The sequence below is a fragment of the Eptatretus burgeri genome, chromosome 11, assembly GCF_056783735.1.
Source record: "Eptatretus burgeri isolate ZD-2024b chromosome 11, Ebu_testis_v1, whole genome shotgun sequence".
Lineage (NCBI taxonomy): Eukaryota > Metazoa > Chordata > Myxini > Myxiniformes > Myxinidae > Eptatretus > Eptatretus burgeri.
This window is the reverse complement of record NC_140971.1, coordinates 15,840,753-15,850,752: the sequence shown is the minus strand read 5'-3', so window position 1 is coordinate 15,850,752 and position 10,000 is coordinate 15,840,753. Positions and strand designations below refer to the sequence as shown.

At 53.0% G+C, this 10,000-nt stretch overlaps 1 protein-coding gene across 1 annotated transcript in view; it reads right to left on the bottom strand.

Moving 5' to 3' along the window:
* LOC147016561 (beta-2-syntrophin-like) overlaps positions 1–10,000 on the bottom strand; it is a 105,159-nt gene that overhangs the window by 84,817 nt on the left and 10,342 nt on the right. The window lies entirely within an intron of this gene.

Below are 10,000 nucleotides of genomic sequence, written 5' to 3'. Positions count from 1 at the left end.
CGGAGTTGAGGCACCACCGCCGCTCCGCGTCTCATCATCAGACGGGTAGGCCCGACACGGTCTCGGCCCCAGGCCCGCCTCATCCTTGAGGGTGGTCCTTTTCTTTTGCTTTGGGAATATATGTTGTCGGCGCCGTCTGTGAAGTAAAATTGTATAAGTGTTGCCGTGTGCCCGGTTGTCGGATAGATCTGCATTGTTGCATTTGCTTTTTGTGTAATATTGCATTGTCTTCTTCTTTTACATGTGCTTTTGGTGGAATTGTATATGTGTGCTTTCCGTTCATCGTGAAATAAATGTGCTTATTGTTGAACTGTTTTCCCGCTTCGCTTCGTCATTTCTTTCATTGAATCCCCATCTTGCTTCACGTAAAGGGTTGGTCGTGGGCTAAGACGCCCGATAATTAATCGAACCGTCGAGGCCGACGAATAACACCGCTCGGTTATCCCGATAGTACGGAGCGGGTCGCTTAAGTGGCCCGTGTCCGAAGTCGACCTGCGGTGAGGTGCGATCGCCCGGTCTACCCTCCGTGTGGGTACTTAGGTAGGTCGAATTTGGCGAGCAACCCTATCCCACGCGGGGGCCGATTGGCACGATCGCGGTGAGACCGAAAGGTCCACCCGTGACTGGTTCCCGGCGTTAGTCCGAGAGGGTCACGACTGGATTGTCCGTCCGGTGGGCGACGCGCCGCGATTCGAGTTACGTGGCCGTTCGCACGCCGGCGGGCGCACAATCTGCAACAATATATATATATATATATATATATATATATATATATATATATATATATATATATATATATATATATATATATATATATATATATATATGTGTATATGTATATATATATATATGTATGTGTATATGTATATATATGTGTATATATGTGTATATATATATATATATATATATATATGTATATGTGTGTATATATATATATACACATATACATATACACATATACATATACACATATAAATATATATACATATACAAAAATATATATATATATATATATATATATATATATATATATATATATATATATATATATATATATATATTGTTGCGGTTTCGCGCCCGCCGGCGCGCGAACGGCCACGTAACTCGACCCGCGGCACGTCGCCCACCGGACGGACAATCCAGTCGTGACCCTCTCGGACTAACGCCGGGAACCAGTCACGGGTGGACCTTTCGGTCTCACCGCGATCGAGCCAATCAGCCCCCGCGTGGGATAGGGTTGCTCGCCAAATTCGAACTACCTAAGTACCCACGCGGAGGGTAGACCAGGCGATCGCACCTCGCCGCAGGTCGACTTCGGACACGGGCCACTTAAGCGACCCGTTCCGTACTATCAGAATAACCGAGCGGTGTTATCGTCGACCTCGACGGTTCGATTAATTATCGGGCGTATTCAGCCCACTACCAACCCTTTACGTGAAGCAAGATGGGGATTCAATGGAGGAAAAGACGAAGCGAAGCGGGAAACAGTTCAACAATAAAGCACATTTATTCGCGGCACACGGGAAGCACACAAATACAATTCCACCAAAAGCACACAAAAAAAAGAAAACACAATTCCATTTACACAAAAAGCAAATATAAAAGTGAAAACACAGTGCAGAGCTAATACCGACTACCGAGCACATGGCAACACTTATACAATTCTACTTCACAGACGGCGCCGACAACACATACCCAAAACCAAGGAAAATAAATCCCCCAAGAATGAGGCAGGCCTGAGGCCGAGACCGGGTCGGGCCTACCCGTCTGGTGATGAGACGCGGAGCGGCGATGGCCCCGCAACCCGCGGGCCTCGCGGACAGTGCCTGGCAGGGGGTGGGAACGGGGCCCCCTTGGTCGCACTATCTCAGCGCGGGGGGAAACAGGAGGGGGTTGCTGATGCTCGGGGTATAGAGGATCTTTATTATCCCTGGTGTGCGTCTCCACCTCGGCCAGGTCGCGCTGCCGGCCTCCCTCGGGCGTGCAGCTCCTGGCACCGACGCGAGCACCCCCTCGTCCGACTCTCTTCAGCTTCTCCAGCCACTGCAGGCTTCGGGCTCCAGACTTCCACACTCTTCTCTCTCTTCTCCGACTCCTTCTCGTTCTCGTTCTCCTTCTCCTTCTCCTTCTCGTTCTCGTTCTCGTTCTCGTTCTCCTTCGTTCCGACTCCTTCTCGTTCTCGTTTGCGACTCTCTTCTGACTGACGAACACCGTCCTTTTATCCCCCCGTAACTTCGCCTTTGACCCCCTCCCTTTGACCTTTCACCTCGCTCCCCATTGGCCCGAGAAAAAGTGGGCGTGAAGGCTTTTTGATCCACAAATTTGCATATATCGATCGCCCTGGGGGCGGGGCCAATTCGCCCCTCGCTCACCGATTGGACGGCAAAAAGTGGGCGTGTGTCGTTTTTGATCCGTTTTTGAAGCACAAAACCCGTGATTTTGTACACGCTGTTCGACGCGCGTTCTGCATGAGTCCAACACCGGTACCCACAGCGGGGCAAGAACGGTGGCGATGCTACGGTTGCGAGGTGTGACGTGAAGGTCGTGGTGGTTGTGGTGAAGCGGTGGTTGTGGTCGGTGGTTGATGTTGTGGTTGTGATCATGGCGGTTGGTCCAAAATAAAGATAGTGAAAGAAAAACGGCTATCCTGAAGAGTCACAGCTCGCATAAATGACATGTATTCCCACTAGACAACGGGTTTGGGCCTAACTACACATGCACTTACCGAGATACCTCACCTAAGGGACCTGAATGGTGGTTTGCGAATCTGGTAACCACAACACTACCCCCTTCCCTTTTTACAGACTCGTCCCGAGTCGTCAAATTTTCGTGTGCCATCATGTGTAGTTTTCCCCTAGTACACTTTACCTACGGATCCCTGAGTGCGACATTCATGGTATTCGTGTCCCCAAAATAAATAACCTGAGGGCTGCGTAACTATCTAAACAAACTCACTCACACGGACGACTTAAATAAAATTGCCGGCGCTAAGACAAACATGCCGGGGGCGCACTCATATGTACAGTACATCTTACCTTAACTTACAAATTTTACACTAAACCATGGCCCAGGATCATTGAACTCTGCAAAGAAAAGCAGTTAGCAGGGAGCCAGGCTGCCCACATGCAGTCTCTGGCTCAAACAATGCAGGTGACAGGGAACGTGGCCGGCCGCTCACACGCAGTCCAAGGCCCTCCCTTTTGAACTGAACTCAGTGAACCACAACGGTGCATGGGCTGCACAAACGCAGTCTCCGTGCCAGCTCAAGTGGCACACGCAATGAGCACAACGAATGGATGCATGAATGGATGGACGCAAAACACGGTGCACGGGCCGCCACTGCAGGCCCGTGTTGTAGCTGCCAACAGGGCAGTTCTTGCAGCTTGCAAACTGTTGCCTTGCGGATCCAGGCGCACATGGAAATGAACAGGGGGGGCAAAGCAAAAATTGAACGGGGCTGGTGAACGTGGGCAGTGGGCATGGCGTGGCAAAGGTGAGCAGGCAAACACAGCCCGCAGAAGAAGGCCGCTGCAGGCAAACATAGCGGGCAGATGAACTGGCCGGCACAGGCCTTGAAGTACCACAGCTGCAGACGAAGTGGCCGGCACAGGCCTTGCAGCAACACAACAGCTGCCGATCAAGTGGGCCGGCACAGGCCTTGAAGTAACACAGCCAGCAGATGAAGCTGGCCAGCCTTTGCCGTTCAGTGGAGGTTGGTGGAGGGAGTGCGGTGGTGCTGGCCACTTGGAAGGCGGGCTCGGACCTACCTACCTGTCTCCCTCCCAACCTATCGCCTTTGCCTGTCACTGTACATACCCACTCCCTTAATTTGTGAAAAACCAATTTAGCCCCCTTAATTTTTTTATTTTTTTATTTATTTTTACTTCCCCACTATAAATCGTCCCCTAACCCCCTTTATCGTCCTTGTTCGGCTAACCTATTCTGTCACCTAGCCTACTCCCAACCCCTACGTTCCCTTCCCGGAGGGGAATAAGGGAGAGCTAACGTCCTGTGTCGAGGCCCAACGAAGCCTCAGAATGGCCTCCCCAGAGTTCGGCGATCTATAACCAAAGTGGGTCCAGCGGCCCACAACGAGAGCGAGGGGATGGATGGTGCGGAGGGGTACACTCCTAATCTACCCTAACCATTTAACTGCTAAACTACCCCGGGGCTTTCAACAAGCGCCTCTCGCTTAAACTATTGGTTCTAACAACCCAGATTCCCGTCGCCTGTGTTGGTGTCCTTACAATTTCGGGCCTCGCCCCCCAATTTTCTCTCCGTGCCCTCACACGGTCTCCTGGCTGGGACACGTGGCTCTCTCTGGCAGGCACGACCCTCTGCCGAATCTCCCGCTATGGCACCCCCGGGCACTACACTGCCTCCGAGCCTACCAGCTCCCTAACACCGGGGAGTGCCCCCCATGGCACCTCCCCTGAAACGCACACGTGGCAGGCCGGCCTCCCGGGCCCCTTTCCGAGGGTCACCCGTGCCCACAACACTGCCCACGCGGCTAATGGCGCCCGGGCCCCCGCACCAAGCAGGCGCACCCGTGCCCACTACGCTATCCCGGCCCCCCATGGGCCCTTGGCCTACCGCGGCCGACTAGCCTGGTGCCCGGGGTACCCACTCAGCGATACTCACCTTTCGCAGCCACGCTCCCAAGCCCGTCAACAGGGCTCCTGCACCCCTCCAAATGGGTCTCGAGCCTACTTTCCCACCAACAACAAAACGACCTCCATTTTTCAATTTGACTAACCCCCTAACTCACTCTACACTGACCCCGGGGTCCCTTGGGCGGGAGTCACTCCTCCCCCCAATCACTCATCGCACCATGCATTCCCCATTCACTCCACTCACATAGACCCGCTGGCCTCACTCACTCAACAAGTACTCACCTCACAACTCACCAACTCTTCAACACACACACCACTGAACTCTGCCATCCTTCTAACTACCTCCCCTAACTAACTCGTGCTCCCACGTCGTCCCTTAAACTACAGCACGTTCCTTTTAACACTACGTCGCTAAACTACACCCCCTCTACACATTCACAGGTCTGTCTCTGTCCTCAAATAATCCCATTTTATTTCCCAACCTAAAGCTCACTAAATCCCTCTAACTAATACATTCCACGGACTCCATGAGGACTTACCCCTGCCCCATGAAGCCGGTCTAGCTAAGCTAACCCTTCCCCCTAACTAGTTTTCATCCTGTGCCCAGGGTAAGGGGGTCTTCCACCCCTTGCCCAGGAATCCTGTACACCCGAAAGTGAGGCTTGCTGTCTTCTTTTTTTTTTCCCATGCGCAGCACCTGCGCGGCAACTCAGAGCTCGCGCACTTTGCACCTGCCCGTGACGTCATGCAGCTGCACGTGTTCCTCGTCCCTCCTTGGACGCTACCATCCGGCAGAGATACCCCTCCTGCCGGATTCCAACCACACGTGCAGCCATGACGTCACCGTGCGCATAAAAAAAACCAAGCCCCACGTCTCGAGGGGTTTCCCACGCGAACACATGTGCTTTGCCCGTTGGAGCCGAACACACACGATCGCGTGGAGAACCCGTCCGGTCCAAATCCATTTACCTGCCTAAACTTTGTCCGTCCGCGGGATCGGCAAATCCACCGCGTGCGTTTCCGGACCGGGACTTCACTCTCGCAAGCGAGCACGTGGTGGTCTCGTGCGTTGCACAGCACGGACCGCGTGCTCACTGCTGGGTGAACCCGGCACGGTCCTCGAAACAACTACAGCCGCTACTCGGCTTTCTCTCCTCTGTCGCCGTCGTCGTCTCCATTCCACCCACGCACACCTGCGTGTTACGACGCACACAGTCCACACCATCACATTCACACCGGGAGATGCAGCTGCGTGCTCCCGCATGCCAACCGACATCTCCCTCACATACCGCTCTCTCACACACACGGTCTCCCTTGCACACAGCGACCTTGCACACGGCCGTTCACTCACGCGTGCCTCACTACTCTCACACCGTGCCTCATCCACACACGCGGGGGCACTCACCCGCGGTACCTCACTCATACACACGGCGACACTCACACACGCGGTCTCTTCCACACACGGTGCCTCACCCACACACGCGGGGGCACTAACCCGCGGTGCCTCACTCACACTCCGTGCCTCATCCACACACGGCGTGCTGGGAAGCACGTACTCCGGCACCATCGCCACCACACCACTCACACGTGGTGCCTCACTCATACTGGCCGTTTCACTCACACACACGGCCTCACTCACACACGGTGCCCCATCCACACCCGGCATGCTGGGAAGCACGCACTCTGGCACCATCGCCACCACACCACTCACACGTGGTGCCTCACTCATACTGGCCGTTTCACTCACACACACGGCCTCACTCACACACGGTTCCCCATCCACACACGCGGGGGAACTAACCCGCGGTGCCTCACTCACACTCCGTGCCTCATCCACACACCGTTCCTCACTCACACACGCGAGGGCACTCACCCGCGGTGCCTCATTCACACACACGGCGACACTCACACACGGTGCCTCATCCACACACGGCGTGCTGGGAAGCACGTACCCTGGCACCATCGCCACTACACCACTCACACACGGGGTCGCTTCCACACACGGGGCCGCACTCACACCTTGCACCACACACACAGGGACAACCACACTGGGGATTCGTGTCCCCACAAGAGTCTCCGGGGCCTCTATACCCCCCAAGCTTTCCAAGCACCTGTCCACAGCACCCGTCCTCTCAACCTCGCAAAGCACGACCGAACTCACCTGGTCGTGACTCGCCTCAAGGGGGCATACTCCCTCCCCTCGTTCCTGGAGGAGGCCATCCAGGTGCTCGCACTGGGTCCCCACACGCTCCGCGAGCTCACCCCCATTATCCTCCACTACCTCCGTGTGTGTGTGCACGTCACTTACCCCGTCTTCATCGTGTAGTCTCTCCTCTATCGTTCCCTTCCCGGCTACCGTCACTGCCAACTCTTCACCCTTTACCTCCCTTGTCTCAACTATTATTATTTCCTTTGTCGTCACCTCGTGTCTCGTCTCACACGTTTTGGTCTCCCCATTTAATTTTTCCCTTTTGGTCACCGTCGATTCCTCTGTCACGACCCTCGCCCAACACGCCCCAAGAATTATTTTTTTACCCGCCTCCACCGCGGGCCTGTCAGCCGTTGCACCCCCTTCCAGCTCGTTTGCTCCCACACGTGGAGTCGCCATTCCCAGCTCCCTGGTCACGGCCTTCATGCCCGCCTGCAGGCATCGGCCCATGTTCTGCGTCTCACCCCGTAGCTCTTTCATTTCTTTTTTCATTTGCTTGCCCATGCTTTTCATTTCGTTTATAAATTCATTTGCGTTTGCATCCATCTTTTCGTTTATTTGTTGTGTATTCGCATCCATCGTCGTTTTCACTTCATTCATTTGCTTGTTCATGTCTTTCATTTCGTTTTTTATTTCATTTGTCATTGCCGCCAGCATGGCGCATAGCTGGGCCACGTCGGGTGCGCTTGAGTGAGCCGTTTCGGCAGGGGTTGGGGAAGGGTCTTGGTGGAGAGGGGGGGGGAGGTGTCATACACCGCGGCCGCTGCCGCACCCACCTCGGGCCCTGGGTTCAGTTGGGCGAGTCCGTGTTCCTGCACAATCAACATTTCCTGCACGGGGATTCCATCCTGGACCATGGACTCTACATTATTACACATATACATTTCTAATACCCCCGGCTCCTGCTCGCCTTGAGACGCCATCTTGCTTCTCGTGAAGGGTTAATTTAACTCGCTCGTAATTTGGAGGGAATTGGGGGTCGCTTCTCTCACCCCTGGACCGATTCCCGTGAATTTAGCCGGAGACAGGACAGCCCGTTTTCCTGTTCTCCGATACCAGTGCCGCGAGGAGGGCGATGAGTTTATATCCCACTCCTGACACCAGTGTTGCGGTTTTCGCGCCCGCCGGCGTGCGAACGGCCACGTAACTCGAATCGCGGCACGTCGCCCACCGGACGGACAATCCAGTCGTGACCCTCTCGGACTAACGCCGGGAACCAGTCACGGGTGGACCTTTCGGTCTCACCGCGATCGAGCCAATCAGCCCCCGCGTGGGATAGGGTTGCTCGCCAAATTCGAACTACCTAAGTACCCACGCGGAGGGTAGACCGGGCGATCGCACCTCGCCGCAGGTCGACTTCGGACACGGGCCACTTAAGCGACCCGTTCCGTACTATCAGAATAACCGAGCGGTGTTATCGTCGACCTCGACGGTTTGATTAATTATCGGGCGTATTCAGCCCACAACCAACCCTTTACGTGAAGCAAGATGGGGATTCAATGGAGGAAAAGACGAAGCGAAGCGGGAAACAGTTCAACAATAAAGCACATTTATTCGCGGCACACGGGAAGCACACAAATACAATTCCACCAAAAGCACACAAAAAAAAGAAAACACAATTCCATTTACACAAAAAGCAAATATAAAAGTGAAAACACAGTGCAGAGCTAATACCGACTACCGAGCACACGGCAACACTTATACAATTCTACTTCACAGACGGCGCCGACAACACATACCCAAAACCAAGGAAAAGAAATCCCCAAGAATGAGGCAGGCCTGAGGCCGAGACCGGGTCGGGCCTACCCGTCTGGTGATGAGACGCGGAGCGGCGATGGCCCCGCAACCCGCGGGCCTCGCGGACAGTGCCTGGCAGGGGGTGGGAACGGGGCCCCCTTGGTCGCACTATCTCAGCGCGGGGGGAAACAGGAGGGGGTTGCTGATGCTCGGGGTATAGAGGATCTTTATTATCCCTGGTGTGCGTCTCCACCTCGGCCAGGTCGCGCTGCCGGCCTCCCTCGGGCGTGCAGCTCCTGGCACCGACGCGAGCACCCCCTCGTCCGACTCTCTTCAGCTTCTCCAGCCACTGCAGGCTTCGGGCTCCAGACTTCCACACTCTTCTCTCTCTTCTCCGACTCCTTCTCGTTCTCCTTCTCCTTCTCCTTCTCGTTCTCGTTCTCGTTCTCGTTCTCGTTCTCGTTCTCGTTCTCGTTCTCGTTCTCGTTCTCGTTCTCCTTCGTTCCGACTCCTTCTCGTTCTCGTTTGCGACTCTCTTCTGACTGACGAACACCGTCCTTTTATCCCCCCGTAACTTCGCCTTTGACCCCCTCCCTTTGACCTTTCACCTCGCTCCCCATTGGCCCGAGAAAAAGTGGGCGTGAAGGCTTTTTGATCCACAAATTTGCATATATCGATCGCCCTGGGGGCGGGGCCAATTCGCCCCTCGCTCACCGATTGGACGGCAAAAAGTGGGCGTGTGTCGTTTTTGATCCGTTTTTGAAGCACAAAATCCGTGATTTTGTACACGCTGTTCGACGCGCGTTCTGCATGAGTCCAACACCGGTACCCACAGCGGGGCAAGAACGGTGGCGATGCTACGGTTGCGAGAGCGAGTTGTGACGTGAAGGTCGTGGCGGTTGTGGTGAAGCGGTGGTTGTGGTCGGTGGTTGATGTTGTGGTTGTGATCATGGCGGTTGGTCCAAAATAAAGATAGTGAAAGAAAAACGGCTATCCTGAAGAGTCGCAGCTCGCATAAATGACATGTATTCCCACTAGACAACAGGTTTGGGCCTAACTACACATGCACTTACCGAGATACCTCACCTAAGGGACCTGAATGGTGGTTTGCGAATCTGGTAACCACAACACTATATATATATATATATATATATACATATATATATATATATATACATATATATATATATATATATATACATACATATATATATATATATATATACATACATACATATACATATATATATATATATATATATACATACATACACATATACATATATATATATATATATATATATATATATACATACATACATATATATATATATATATATATATATATATATATATATATATATATACATACATACATACATATATATATATATATATATATATACATACATACATACATATATATATATATATATATATA